At 40.7% G+C, this 15,298-nt stretch overlaps 1 protein-coding gene across 8 annotated transcripts in view; it reads right to left on the bottom strand.

Moving 5' to 3' along the window:
- Nucleotides 1–15,298, bottom strand: part of ZNF131 (zinc finger protein 131) — a 49,502-nt gene that overhangs the window by 21,523 nt on the left and 12,681 nt on the right. The gene's annotated exons all lie outside the window — the stretch shown is intronic.

Here is a 15,298-nt window from a genome sequence, read left to right as displayed (position 1 = left end):
GTATGAAGAAAACTACCGAACACTATTATAAGAAATCAAGAGTATCCTCAACAAATGGAAGAATATCCCATATTTGTGGTTTGGTAAGATAGGAACCCTTATCCACTGCTGGTGGACCTGTAGGTATGTACAGCCACCATGGAAATTGACTTGGCGCTTTCTAAAACAGATGGAAATTGAGCTACCCAGCAATCCCCCTAGCGGGCATATACTCAGAAGAGGCAAGAAACAAACCACGGACAGACATCTATGTTCCAATGTTCATTGCGGCACAGTTCATAATCGCAAGGAGTTGGAAACAACCCAAATTTCCATCAACAGACGAATGGATTAAAAAGCTGTGGTACATACATATAACAGAGTACTATGCATCGCTAAAAAGCAGTGATGAACGCATGAAGCGTAACGCCACATGGGATGAACGGGAGGAAAAAGTATGCTAAGTGAAGTAAGCCAAGTACAACATGAGTCCAATGAGGTAAGTTTATTAAAAAAAAGAGAAAAATGCAAAAGGGGAACAAGGAAAAAGCTTCTGTATACAAACACTCCAAGGGTAAGGTCCAGGCAGTGTGGCAGGGGCCAGATCAAATCCAGGGGTACATATGGTAGCTAACTAAAAAGGAGGGGCGGGGAGGCAAGGGGCAAAAACCCCCGAGATGTGTGGTGGGGCAATAGTACACTGACCCACCCAAGGGGAGCGTATTGTTTGTTTCTCCACAGGGAAAGAAGGAGCAGACTTAAACCCAGTGTTCAGGGATGCAAATACAGAGAGCTGGCATGGAGAGGGGAGCCAGTGGAGAGGACTTACAGCTCGGCCCCAATACCAGCTACAAGGACAACTGCCCCTCCCCCCAGAAAAATTTAGAGGACGACACTGAAGTTGCAGCTATGGGAGAAGGCCATGTCTGATCAGAGCACACGGGAACAAATGAAGGGGGAGGAAGAGAGAGTGGCGCACATCCTGGCCCACCAGGCCTGGAGGACGACATCCCAGCTCCGAACAGCCAATACAGAGTGGACCATATGGCTGATCCCACTGAGACACTACGTCCGTCCCTCACTGACCCCATGGCCCTACGGGGGACAACACTGGAGACTCAGTGTCGGAATGGGCCTGCACTGACCCTGCAATACCAAGGCAAAACACTAAAAATGTTTGGCAGAGCAGGGAGCTCCTGAGGGAGTGCAAAGGTTAGACTCGGGGGCCAGATCATGGCACCCCATCGAACTTGACTGGAGGACACGCCAAGAGGCCAAAAATCAGACCTTGATCTATTTACAGGTTTTTCTTTTTTTTTTAATTAAAAAAACTTCTAATTAAGTTATTCTTGTATGGGTCATTGGTTCTTTTTTGTTGTCATTGTTGTGTTCTCTTTTGTCACTTTGTCTTGCTAAGCCTTGTTTTTTGGGTGCATATTATCATCTCTGCAGATGTATCTAGATAAGATAGGCTGGATGAACAGTCTGGAGGAGAAAACAACAGGATCAATTGTTCTGGGGGAACAAGGAAGAGGGGGAGGTGGGGGTAAGGAGTGGTGTTGACCAACCCAGGGACAAGGGAGCAGCAAGTGATCCAAAATTAGTGGCAAGGAGGGTGTGAGAGGTCTGGTAAGGGTAATGTAACTGAGAGAAATTACTGAAACCCAAACGAAGGCTGAGCATGATAGTGGGACAAGAGGAAAGCAAAAGGAAATACAGGAAAGAACTAGGAGACAGAGTATTTATAGAGGTCTAAATACAGGCATGTACATATGTAGACATATTTATGTAGGATGGGGAAATAGATCTATGTGAATATATTTATAGGGTTACTATTAAGGGAGCAGATAGACATTGGACCTCCACTCAAGTACTTACTCAATGCAAGAACACTTTGTTCTATTAAGTTGGCATTCCATGATGCACACCTTCCCGATATAATAGCTTAAGACAAATGTACGCATAAGCAAATGTGAGGAAAGCTGATGGTGGCCAACTATCAAAAGAGATAGCGTCTGGGGTCTTGAAGGTTTGCAGGTAAACAAGCAGCCATCTAGCTCAGAAGCAACAAAGCCCACATGGAAGAAGCACACCAGCCTGTGTGACCACGAAGTGTCAAAGGGATTAGGTATCAAATAACAAAAAAAGTCTCACTTTAAATAATGGTGAGTGCAGTGAAGACCCAAAGTTCATCTCTAGGCAACTGGACACCCCCTTACTGAAGGGTCGCAGGGAGGTGACGAGCCAGTCAGGTTTCAGGGTAGCAATGATGAAACATACAATTTTCTTCTACTTCTTAAATGCTTCCTCCCCCCACTATCATGACTCCAATTCTACCCTACAAACCTGGCTAAACCAGAGGATGTACATTGGTACTGACAGGAACTGGTAACACAGGGAATCCAAGACAGATGACCCCTTCAGGACCAGCGGTGAGAGTGGCAATACCTGGAGGGTGGAGGGAAGGTAGGGTAGAAAGGGGGAACCAACTACAAGGATCTACATATAACCTTCTCCCTAGGGGATGTACAACAGAAAAGTGGGTGAAGGGAGACGTCGGAGTAAGATATGACAAAATAATAATAATTTATAAATTATTAAGGGGTCATGAGGGAGAGGGGAGCAGGGAGGAAGGGGAAAATAAGAAGCTGATATTAAGGGCTCAAGTAGAAAGCAAATGTTTTGAGGATGATGGCAACAAATGTACAAATGAGCTTAATACAATGGATGTATGTATGGATTGTGATAAGAATTGTATGAGTCCCCAATAAAATGATTTTTTTAAAAAAAGGACACAAAACACAGATACACACATATCTATGGTTATTGTACCAATTTCTATAGTAGCAAAAAGATGAAAACAAAAAACTCTTGAGTATATAAGAATTAATAAACAAACTGTACATTCATACAATGGAAAATTATGTATCCTTAAAAAACAATGACAGGTTTGTTAAACACCTTAACATGGACACAATTAAGAGAACATCATGCTTAGCAAAATCAGTCAATCTCATAAATATTTTATGACATTATAAAGGAAAATGAAAAATGGGTTTTATACCACAGGATTTTAAGGCCTATACCTGGGATAAGGAGGGAAGGGGGTAGAGAGGGGTAACTACAGAAAGGAAAAAGTGAAAAAAGAGAACAAAAAGCATCACAAATATGGGGGAGATAATGGGACCCTGTTACTGATTTGATTTGATGAGATGGGCCGTGCAACTACATGGAATATGTTTTTCTTTGTATTATATCTACAAACAAAAGGAAAGTATATATTTTACAAAGTAATAAAGTTAAAGTTGGAGAGAAAGAAGTGTCACAGCTTTAAAAACCCTTCAGGAGAAACAAAAAACAGAACCCTTCGGATACCTTACCCATCAGATCTAAACATTGACCTGAGTGGCTGTAAAAGGAGGAAAAAGTAAGAGAAATGGACCTGAATTCTTGTGACATCCAGGTTCCTTTCAAAAGCAGTGGCTGCTTTACTCTAAGCCCTCTTTTGTAGCCATGTATCCTTTTTGCTGCTCACAAAATGAGAGTAAAGCAAAGGCTTTCCTTATCCCCAGCCACCAACCCATCCTCACACCTGGACCAATAGCATGAAAAATTACAAACACCAACGTTATTAAAAGATTTCATTTTACTTGTATCCACAATCAATCCCCAAGGCGGCAGCAACCAAGAAAAGCAAACATTAGGCATGTCTTCTGCCAAAGATCTCTTTTGAACACTGGAAAGCAAAGATGTCACTTTGAAAACTAAGGTACACCTGACCCGAGCTGTGGCCTTTTGAACTGCCTCATGTACATGGGAGAGCGTTGTAATGAATAAAAAAAGACCAGAAAAATGGATGCATTTGGATTATGGTGCTGATGAAGTACTGTGAACAAGCAAATCAACCTCAGAAGTCCAACCAAAAGGCTCCTTTGAAAGTGAGGATGGCAAGACTTTGTGTCACATACTTTGGATATATTAATAGGAGAGATTAGCACATGGAAAAGGACATCCTGCTGGTAGAAAGGAAGACTCTCAAATGAGGCAAGGCTGACACAGGGGCCACCAACAATGAGCTCATAGACATGCCTACAAGGAATGCACAGGGCTGGGCAGTGTTTTTGTTCTGCTACACATAAGGCTGCTACAGTTGCAACTAATAAAAACCATCTACATGTACTGTTACTGTAGAACACCACAACAGCTGTGCTACAAATTAAATTGCCTCCAAAAAAAGGTATGTTCATGTCTTACCTGTGTACCTTGTGCTTTACAGTCAAATTTATAGTACACATTGGACTAAGATCTGCAAGGACAGCAGTTTGAAAGCGTTCCTCTCGGGAAATCAACCCAGTTTTCCATTCTACTTCCGACACTTGATGGCAGTGAGGTTTTGTTTTTTTTTAATTTGCAGAAGGTTAACAATAAAGAAAGCCCAAAATCTATTTGTAGAATCACTTGTGATTTAGTCTCAATTGAATTCTTTCTGACCATTAAATGTCAACAGTCTTGCCTTAAGGCAAAGTGCTTTGTAAAGTGCTTACCTTTACCCCTCAATGTGTCCTTGGTTGAGATCCCAGTACTGGGTCACATAGTCATGCCTTATCAGTTATGCCTTGAGTGCCTTGATCGGAAGACCCTGAAGCAACCCTTTAAGCTCTCTGTCTAGCAAAATGTACTTGTGGTCCCATTCTCATCTCTACAGTCCTGCCTAAAACTGTGATGTACCAATCGGCTGCCAATCATGCTTCTATGAGTTTCCTTTGTCCTCCTGATAAGCCTCAGATTCTCTGTAAAGCCTCGGATGCCTTTACAACCTCATGCTATTGTGTTCCCTCAAGTGATGATGTGTCTTGCCTTTTCCTGTCTGAGACTTAATAAATGTGTTTGTACCTTAAACCATTTGAAAATAGAGTCTATGAAGATGTTCTCAATTAACTGAAGTCACACTTGAAGAGGCAGGGTTCTAATCCAGGATGAGTGATCCAGCCCATCAAGTTGATCTCAGCTCACAGGGATCCTTCCTATCTATGTAGGGTTTCTGAGGCTTTAAGTCTTTATGAGAGCAGATAGCCTCACCACCCTACCCTTTGGCAGAGTGGCTGGTGAGTTTGAATTGTCACCTTTTCAGTTTGCACCCTAAAGCTTAACCACTATGCCAAGACCTTCTCAAATATTGCTACAAAAAAAGATTTGATTCTTCTCTTACTTCCTGTTTATACAGAAACAGATTGGTCCTTGGATTTGGTCATTCCCGGAAACGACCTCTCAGCTGCTCCTAGAGTAACAATGATCACACCTATCCCACCAGGGGAAGGTAGTATGTTGCCAGAAGCTGCAACACAAAGAAGGACAGAATAGAGAAGCCAGGTCAAGAGCAGAGTTAGGCAAGGAGGCCAAGAGATACAGCAGAGGAACAGAGCTGAGACTCTGAGGCACATCAGAGGCTGTCTAGAAGATTAAGTGATAAATTTAAGCACATCCTGCAGTTTCCCTATAAAAGTTGTCCAATTAGAAAAAGTAGAACAAAATGTGTTTTCCAATGTGACCAATGAAATCACCTTTGCCCTCTCTGGAAGGCATTTAGGTTGCGTAAAATCACAGGCCAAGGTTATTGCAGATGATAGGCTTTCTAGTCCTCCCCATAGGCCAATGCAGTCTATGCAATCGTTAACACCTCTTACTACGCACCTCAATGACTCAAGTTGTTAATAGTGGAAAAATCAATATATAAACTAAAGGAGAAAACGAATTAGCTTTCTACGGTGGATCCTGATGGCTTATGAGTATTTGCTCAGTTGGTTGAGTCTAGGCCATGGAGGAAGCACACCAACCTGTGCGATCTTATAAGGAGTCCACAGAATCAGGTAATAGGCATCAGAAGACCCCAAACAAACACACTTGAGAATGAGGTGGCTTGATGCAGATGCAGAGATCCAAAACACATGTGTAGACAATAGGCCGTCCCCTCAAAGAGGGGTCACAAGGAAGGGATGTCAACCAGGGCGCAGCATAGCACTGATGAAACACACAATATTCTCTGGTTCTTTGAGGCTTCCTCACTCCCACTATCATGACCCCAGTCCTGCCTTTCATTTCTGGCTGAACCAGAACATGTACACTGGTACGGATAAGAGCTCGGGGCACATGGAATCCAGGTCAGATAAACCCCTCAGTAACAGAAATGGGAGTAGCGGCGATACCAGGAGGGTAGGGGGAAAGGTGAAGGGGAAATGGGAGGAAGGGGGAAATGCAATGATCAACACATAACCACCTCCATGGTGTTGAACAACAGAAAGGTGGGTTGAGACAGTGGTCAGTGTAAGATATGAAAACAGTAATTTATAATTTATCTACGGGTCACGGAGGGGGGGGGGTAGGGAAAAAAGAGGAGCTGATACCAAGGATGGATGGATTGTGATGAGATGTACGAGCCCCCAATAAAATGATTTTTAAAAAAATGATGATGGCAAATATGTACAAATATGCTTGATACAATTGATGCACGGACTATTATAAGAGCAGTAAGAGGCCCAATAAAATGACTTAAAAAACCCAACTAAGTAAATAAACCCTTTTGTCCTCTACAAGAAAAGTGGCAGAAATGGCAAAAATTTAGTCTTGGAAACCTGATGGGGCAGTTAGTTCTACTCTGCCCTACAGGGTTGCTTAAAGTTGTAATCACTTTGAGGACACTGGGTTGGGTTGGACTAGATTTGGTTTTTAGTAACAATGTCTCCAATGGGGAAAGGTCAAGCAGGTTTTGTTTGCCAATATAAAAGAGGTGTTTTCGAAGCTCAAGATTGTTCAGCTATTAACACAAGTCCACTGTGAGTACAGCACACAGGTCTGTCACTGTGTGACCTTGTGGGACAGAGAGCAAGTAACATTGACATGAACATGAAGAACATTCTGCTTGCTGAATTATAAAAGTATCAAAGTCTTTTCTCTCCAACTCAAGGGTCTTGCGTCTTTCTTCTAGCATCCAAGAAACTGTAGTAAGCTAATTTATGAATTTAGAAATAAGCTAACAATCTCAAATCTTGACAACCCAGTTTTTTTAATGGGCAAAGGATTTGAGAAAACACTTCAAGAACTTTAACAGATGAGAAAAAACGCATACACCCCACCCTGAAAAAATGGTCAGTATAATTCAGTCACCAGGAAACAAATAGCAAATTAACATCATAATGTACCCACACCAAAATCTACCCACACTGCCTATGAACCAGTGGAATACAATTCATAGTGCCTCTTGATAGTTTCCAAGAGTAAAGCCTCATCTTTCTCCTGGGGAACAGCTGGTATGTTAGTTAGGCCAACAGCGAGGTTAGCTGCCTAACAATCAATGTCACTAGGGCTCCTTCTACACCCATTATACCACAGGCAACCAAAGCCACGGTCATTAAGTCAATTCTAACTTATAGCAATCCTACTAGCATGGCTAACACAACACAGTGATTATGCAAGCATTACCAAGGTTACTTTGGAAGTTTCTCGTAAAAAAAATTAAATACACATCTACCGCCTTCCTAGGCATTTACTGAAAGAAACTAAAATAAACATAGGTCCACACGAAAACTTCCACATATGTAGTCACTGTATTTCTAACAGCCCCCCAAAAACCCAGAAACCACCTAAAAATGTCTAGCAAAATGCGATCAGATAAACAACTGTCATGAGGGGGCTTCAAAAAGTTTGTGGAAAAATTCATCTCTTAATTCCACTCTTCCCCACAGAAACGCTTTTTAAATTAAAAAAACAAAACATTTTACTAGGAGCTCTTACAGATATTATTACAATCCATAGTTCCATTAGATCAAGCATAATTGTATAATTACTGTCCTCATCATTTTCAATACATTTTTATATAAATCATTTTATTGGGGCTCGTACAATTCTTATCACAATCCATACATACATCCATTTTGTCAAGTACATTTGTTGCCATCATCATTCTCAAAACATTTCCTTTCTGCTTGAGCCCTTCGTAGCAGCTCATTTTCCCCTCCCTCAGGAAGGAACCCTTATTTATAAATTATTATTATTTTTCCATATTTACACTGTCCGGTGTCTCCCTTCACCCACTTTCCTGTTATCCGTTTTATATAGGTTATATATAGATCACCGTGATAGGTTCCCCCCTCATTATTGGTCCTGAGGGGTTTATCTGGCCTGGATTCTCTGTTTCCAGCTCCCCACAGAAACTTTCTGAAGCCCCTTTGCCTCTATACCACACAACACTACCCAGCAAATAAACGGTATTCATGATTGCTACATTTAGCAAGATAGCTGAATTCCAAAGTAATTATGGTTAGTTATGATAAAAATTAGACATGTACATATCATATGACTAACAACTATGTAAATTTCCAGAAAATGTATTTCACAGAGACCCAAGGGCAGCAGCTGCCAGGAGATGAGAAAAGATTACAATAGGGAAACTCAGGGAAGTGGTGGATCTGTTCATTATATTCTTCATGGTGATGGCTTTGCCAGTCTATTTATACAGGTGTGCTACAACTTACCAAATTGAACACTTTAAAAAAGCACAATTTACTGTCCATAAGATTTACCTCCTAAAACTTGTTTAAAATCATTGTACAGCCTCATGCTGCCATCTACCCACTGATGAATGCCACGGAGTCGTTTCTGACTCACAGAGCCCCCACCAAGACAAGCAGATGGGGCTTCCTAGGCTGTAATCTTTAAGGGAGAAGAGGTCCTGCTCTTTTCTCCTGGAAAGCAGAGCAGCTGGTTGGTTCAAAATGCCAAACTTTTGGTAGCAGCCAACCTCTGGACCATGACACACAGGAACCCCCAGACTCATTAGAATGCTTACTAAAGGAGCTGACAGAGTCAGCCTACAAGCTGTATTTTATAACACTAATAAAATAAAGTGAACCACACAAGTTGGCAGGGGAGAGGGGAGGGGAGGACTTTCCATGGGATATTTACATTATGCTACAGTCTATTAAGAATGCAAAAGTATAAAAACCTTTGAAATACTTTGAGAATTACCAAAATATGACAGATATGAAGTGAGTGATTCACAATGAAGCACAATAGAATGAACTATGTCCATAATTAAAGAGCACACAAAGTGCCGTTATCTCAACTGATGAATGGAAAAGCAAAAGTGGTACAAACACACAATGGAATATTACTCAACCATAAAGGGGAATGAAGTTCTGATGCTTGTCGCTATAATGAACCCTAAAAACATCATGCTGAGCAAACTATATTAGACACGAGAGGACAAACACTGCAAGGCACCAAGTTAATGAAAAAAGCAAATATCTAGAAACCAAAAGTGTGGAATACTGAAGGACTGACTAGCTGAAATGAGCAGCTACATTCTTTGCATTCATAATCACAGGGATTAGAAGGCTGACCCTGGTGGGGGGAGGTTCTCAGTTATGAGATAGAGATGATCCCCTATATACTCCAGAATAAAAATCATCCCTACTCTAGCCTGCCCATAAAGGTGCTACCATAAAAATGTCTCCTGCTTACAGCAGGCTGCTATGTGTGTGGAGGTGTCTTTAAGAGTTATCAGCCTCTATTGTCCATCTAGCCCAAGGTGCAGCCACTCCTTTCTGATACTAATCATAGAGCGGTCGGTCCCCTGGAGAGAGCTCAGGAACATCCAAGGTTAAGCAGGCAACTTAACTCTGTACCAGCCCACCCTATTACATAAATGCTTCTAGTCAACAGCTGCCCCGGCTTGCAAGCCCAATTGATTATACAAACCTGGTGGAAAATACATTTGCTCTCTCTTGACCCTGACTTCAATAAAAGTGAGCATATGGTCCTCGTTGTCTGTTGTGTTTTTCTTCTACAATTGCACATGCTGCTCCTAAGGACTTTTCAGTTTGTGCAGCTGGACCCCACACATAATTAATTAATTAGTGGTTACCAGGAAGGGAGCGAGTTGGTGTTGCGAAGAGCAGTGTAGGTATGTTAACAGTAGTGGAAGAGCTTGGAAAATGAAAGCTAATATGGTCATACAACTTGACAAATGTAATCAGTGTCATTGACGGGTAAACCACAAGAGAAAAAGCAACAAACTCACTGCCTTGTCAGAACTTGAGAAAATGTGATTCATGGCTTGAATGTGTATTACAATAAAAAAATGATCCTGTTACTCGGGCATTGTGTAGGGAAGTTTGGAATCAGAATTGAATGGCAAGGGAAGAGATTTTAGAAGTAAAGGAAATTAGAGAAATCAAGCAGATGGATGGTCCAACGTACATATTTTTTACATGGAAGCTTTTGAAAACCTTTTAAATGCCAGCTCAAAATTAAAAGCACACAGCCTCTGCCTCAAATATATTTTATTCTTAAAAAAAGGGAAAAAATCCTATTCTATAGGGAAGACATGGTAACAAAAATAAAAAATAATTTGAAAACCAGAATTGACACATTTTATTCTTTAAAATGTTTGCTTGCAAGGGGATCGGGAAGGGAGGGGGGGAAATGAGGAGCTGATATTAAGGGCTCAAGTATAAAGCAAATGTTTTGAGAATGATGATGGCAACGAATGTACAAATGTGCTTGACACAATGGATGTATGTATGGATTGTGATAAGAATAGTATGAGCCCGAAATAAAATGATTTTTAAAAAAATGTCTGCTTGCAGTATAAACATTATGTCACATAAGGAAAGAGATGCTAATACATAGAAGGAAAAAAAAACCTTAAAATAAACTGCCCCTGTGGAATCCCACATATTAGACTACCTAAATAAAAATTTTACATCAGCCATTGAAAGTAAAAACATACTGTCTACATGGCTCACACTATAGTGTATCGTGGTTTTCCACCAAAACCAGGCCAAAGACACTGGATTCAAAACACAAATAGGTTGAAAATAGAAAGATGAAAAGATAAATGACACTAACAGTAGATAACCACAAAAAAGTTGAGTATGCATCTATTCTTAAACACACATTGAAGTAGCTATACAAATAGAGGACAAAATATTACTTCAAACCAAAAACTGTTACTAGAGCCTATACACCAATGTTTACAGGTACACTTTTCACAACAGCCAAAGAAATGGAAACAACAGAAATTTCCATATGAAGATGAATGATAAGCAAATCTGATCTAGACACCTCATGGAATACTATCCCACCACAGAGAAAAATGAGGTCTAAAATGTGTCACAACATAGATGATACTTGAGAAAACACTGACGTAAGTCAGACACATCTTTATCAAACAAAAATATCAAAACGTGAAGCTGTTTTGACATAGCCATCTACATAAATACACGTATGAAGGTGATGTTTCCTTCTCTGGGGCTCTTCCCTCAAGAATTCTCTGCGCTTTTATACCATGTCAAGATGGAAAAAAATACCAAAAAGAGTGAGTTACCAGTCAATCATTTCACTCTTGAACATAATGCATGAACCAATGGCACTGAAGGATAAATCCAAGTTGTACTGAAGGCATCGACCAAAAATAGTGCTCCACAAATTGATGGGAAAATTGAAATGTTTCAACAAGCTGATGAGGCACGGGAAGCATCCACTCACTCTATGCTAAGAACATTTGGAAGACAGCTAGCTACCTGGTCAATTGAATGGAAGAGATCCCTATTTGTACCCACTCCAAAGAACAGCAGACTATGGAACAGTATCAGTGATATTACACGCAAGTAAAACTTTACTGTAGATCATTCCACAATGGTGGCAACAGTTCGATTGGCCAGATTCAGAAGGACCTGATCACTGATGTCAGATGAACCTTGGCTCAAAATAAAAAATACAGAAAGATGTTTACTTGTGTTTTATTGACTAAAAAGGCACTGGGCAAGCACTGTGTGGACCATAATAAACTAAGGATAACCAACCATAAGAAGAATGAGAATTCTGGAACACCTTAATGTGCTCATACAGAACCTATACATGGACCAGGAGGCAGTTGTGGGAACAGAACAAGGAAATACTGATCCCATGGTTCGAAATCAGAAAAGGTTTGCAATAGTTGTATCCTCAGCATCCCTCTCAATCTGAATGTTGAACAAACCATCAGAGAAGCTGGATTACATGAGAATGTGTGGCAAACGCTCAGTATGTAGAAGGCTACAAAGGACAGTGGGAGCCCCCAAGCCATCTGCAGAGCATCTAGTCAGACTGAGCCACTGACAGAACCACTGCAGCCATAGGCAGAGTCTTGAACAGCCTCACGATCAGGCAGAAACCACTGTCATCTTGAATGTGATGAGTCAAACTCAACACTTGGCCGGATGACCTCCCTACAAACCAGACCTGAATTGGTTCTGGGTGCAAATGTCTCTTACTCATTCCACGACAGACATTTCTTCCCTGGCTTTTTGAATGTTGATGGGGCCTTTTCTTGACTGGTATTGTGGTCTTTATATATTATTATTATTATTTTGTCCTTGCTATCTTATTTTGACTTTTGCTTTGTTTCTGTTGGCTTTCCCAGTTTGTGATACACAGGAGTGGATGCATAGTGATAATAACCGATTCAAGGGTTCATAGGGGATGCAGGGGTTGGGAGGCAAAGGGGATTTCAGGAATAAAAATGAAGGAGGGAAGAGGGAGGGAGCACTAGAACTGACTCTGTGTGTACAATTCATTTTAAAGGTGATTTAACCATGGGGGGTGTGTCTAAAATTGATATTCTAATGATTGCACAATTCTCCTTAATACAATTGAACTGCTGAACCATTGAATCGGATGATATATGCATTATGTGCTAATAAAGCTGTTATTAAAGAGTGTTGTACCATGATTGGAGGAAGGCTTATTAACAGCTTTCAATATGCAGATGACACCACCTTGCTTGCAAAGTGAGGAGGACTTGAGGCACACGATGAAGATCAAAGATTGCAGCCTTTAGTATGGATTACAACTCAATGTAAAGACCAAAATCCTCACAACTGGACCAATAAACAACATCATGATAAATGGAGAAAAGATGGAAGTTTGTCAAGCATTTTGTCTTGCGTGGATCCACAGTCAATACTCATGGAAGCAGTCAAGAGCTAAAACGGCAGATTGCACTAAGTAAACCTGCTGTTCAAGACCCTCTTTACAGTGTTGAAAAACAAGGACATTACTTTGAAGTGCACCTGACCCCAAACCATGGTATTTTTAATTGCCTCATATGCATGTGAAAGTTGGACGCTAAATAAAGATCAAAGAAGAATCAATGTATTTGGATTTTGATGATGGCAACGAATATTGAAAATTCCATGGACTGCCAAAAGAACAAACCATTTTGTCTTGGACAAAGTATAGTCACAATGTCTCTTAGAAGCAAGGATGGGAAAGCTTCCTCTCATGTACTTTGGACATGCTGTCAAGAGAGACCAGTCCCTGGAAAAAGGCTTCACATCATGTTTGATAAAGCAGAAGGACAGGAAAAAAGAGGAATGCCCTCAGAGCTGAATTGGCACAGTGGCTATAACAATGGGCTCAAAACCATGAACAGGGTCGCTGTGAGTCCGAACTGACTCAACGGCACCTAATAACAAGATGGCAGTTTTGGCATCTTCAAGAGATTCAGTTCCTGCTCCTTTGAAAGTCTTTGAAGCGTGGGAATAAAAAGAAGTCTGGGGACTACAAGAATATATGGGATAAGGTTTCTCAAAGAAATTCTCGTAGGACACCCGTGCTGCCCTCAAAGAACCAATAAATGCATTGTTGTATTTAAAAAAACAAAAAAAACCCCTCCTTGGTGCAACTTTCCTGGCCTTTGCCACCAAAGCAGCTTTCCGTTTTCTGAAAACAACTTCCCAATAAAACCCCTGTTATCACCCTGTATCTTTTGATATCAATTAAGAATGCCATTTTGGGTTCCCCCAAAAGAGTCACCATTACCTCTCTGTCTTTAATTCCTATTTAGCAAACTAGGAATAAAGATCTGGGAGGTCACTCACTCACTGCCATTAAGTCAATTCTGACTTTTCAAGACTAGCAGACAAGGTAGAACTACCAGTGGACCCCTGACACACACTCAGTGGCTGGTGGTTTCAAACTGCTGACCTCAAGGTTAGCAGCCCAACGCATAAGCTACTATGACACCAGGGTTCCTTGATCTGGGAGACACAAGGATCAAATAAAAGTGTGCCTGGGGTTAAAAAAAGTAAATGTTAATTTGTATTATTGAAGTATCCTAAGCAGCCAATATGTAATATTGTAGCCCTTTTGTTTTCAAAGGAACTCTTCAAAGTACACTGTATGCCTGCTTGGCTCAAGAAGCAATTCAACACTACTCTATTGACACTCATGGTTGCACTCACTTTTCAGAACCTGCAAAAGGCTCTAAATCAGCCTGCCTGGAGAATTAACTATACTCTACCACTCTTATTTTTATTTCACAATGATGATATACACATAAACTCAAAATGCCTCCCAGACCCAACTTAAGCCAGCTTACAGACTGTCCTACTAGTCAGTGAAATTGTCAGCAACTTTTTCCTTAAGACAGGAGCTCGGGGTACAGTGGTTACGCCTGGTCTGCAGCTCCTCAGGAGAAAGACTGAGCTTTCTATTTTGTAAACAGTTACAGTCTTGGAAACCCACAGAGGTCTCTATGAGTCAGCATGGCAATGAGTTTGATTTTCTTTGGAGATTTTTCTCTTTAATACCCACTTCCTTATGAGCAGCAAAGAGATCACGGATAACCTATTTTTTCCCAAAAGATTCTCATTGAAAATTTAATCACATCACTTATAAGGCTTTATCCACAAAATATTTCCCTTCATCATCGGTTCAAATCCACCAGCTAGTCATAAGATGAAAAGATAGGGCTTTCTATTCCCATAGAGTTATAGTCTCTGAGAGCAAATGCTTTGAAAATGATTAGGGCAAAGAATGTACAGATGTGCTTTATACAATTGATGTATGCATGGATTATGATAAGAGTTGTATGAGTCCCTAATAAAATGTTAAGAAAAAATTTTTTAAAAGAGTTACAGTCTCTTAAAAAAAAAAAAGAGTTACAGTCTCAGAAACTCAAAGACAGTTCTACCCAGTCGTACAGGGTAGATATGAGTTGGCATCGACTCAATGGCAATGAGTAGTAGTAGTATCACCTCGTATGCAGACGAGACAACATTTCTATCAGGCATATTTCCATGGCACACCATTATTTCTCTACAGGAGGTCACTATTTAGTCTTAATGAGCATTCATGGATGGATGTATCCATTCATAAAAGTTTACTGAATATCTACTATGTACCAGGGACTTACTCACTGCCACCAAGTCCATGCTAACTCCTAGCGACCCTACAGGATAGGCTAGAACTTGCCCCTGTAAGTTTCTGAGACTGTAAC

This window comes from Tenrec ecaudatus, chromosome 2 (assembly GCF_050624435.1).
Source record: "Tenrec ecaudatus isolate mTenEca1 chromosome 2, mTenEca1.hap1, whole genome shotgun sequence".
NCBI classification, from domain to species: Eukaryota; Metazoa; Chordata; class Mammalia; order Afrosoricida; family Tenrecidae; genus Tenrec; species Tenrec ecaudatus.
This window is presented reverse-complemented; position numbering and strand designations above follow the sequence as displayed.